The sequence below is a fragment of the Penaeus monodon genome, chromosome 23 (assembly GCF_015228065.2).
Source record: "Penaeus monodon isolate SGIC_2016 chromosome 23, NSTDA_Pmon_1, whole genome shotgun sequence".
In the NCBI taxonomy this organism is placed as follows: domain Eukaryota; kingdom Metazoa; phylum Arthropoda; class Malacostraca; order Decapoda; family Penaeidae; genus Penaeus; species Penaeus monodon.
Window position 1 is genome coordinate 37,124,551 of NC_051408.1, and position 621 is coordinate 37,125,171.

General features: G+C 43.2%; 1 protein-coding gene across 5 annotated transcripts in view; it reads right to left on the reverse strand.

Moving 5' to 3' along the window:
- The window catches only part of LOC119587973, a 14,874-nt gene that overhangs the window by 11,026 nt on the left and 3,227 nt on the right, over nt 1-621 (reverse strand). Inside the window, exon 1 of one of the 5 annotated variants that reach the window (XM_037936689.1) lies at nt 16-163. The exons of the other annotated variants lie outside the window; for them this stretch is intronic. The gene's annotated coding sequence lies outside the window, so the exon portion shown is untranslated. Of the gene's footprint in view, nt 1-15; nt 164-621 lie in introns of those variants that run through there. 5 annotated transcript variants of the gene reach the window in all.

A 621-nucleotide genomic window follows, 5' to 3' on the forward strand; every position in this document is an offset into this window, starting at 1 on the left:
CATACTCCAACTTACTTTGTCTCAGGCAACGCTTAACAGATGCAGCAACACGACTTCCCAGTATCAACCACCTTTAACTCGGTCCAGGGGAAGAGGCACTTCTCTCTAACAAGATTCTTTTACCTCGTTTGCTTCACTTCCTGCCGAGAAACTACCAGGTGCTCATCGCACAGGTGTTTCTCGTCAGTGTTAGTCTAGCTGTGACATTCCTCTGCCCTAGAACTAAATGTTTGTAAAGTAAGCACGTTGGTGTTCCAAAAGCCATCACAACATGCTTGGTGTGTGTGTGACTGTAACAGGTGTAATCTCTGTCTTTGTTTTGTGAATTGTTTATGTTGTTTGGGTTTATTTGTATTATGATTAGTGGTATATGAGATCGTCATGAAAAGGCAACTCCATAGCAACTGCGCTGTCTTGGATAATGAAATGACACTGCAATTCTCGCATGAAAGAGTAGTAGACCTACATAAAACTGAAGCATCATTTGACGATGAAACAACTGTTCAAAACATACCACTATAAAGTTTCATTTCGACACGCGCTGCGTAAGGAAAATGTCATTGCTGAGGGGGAGGGGGGGAGACCTTAGTAGATCCTCTCGTCTCCTCATCAGAAATCCGC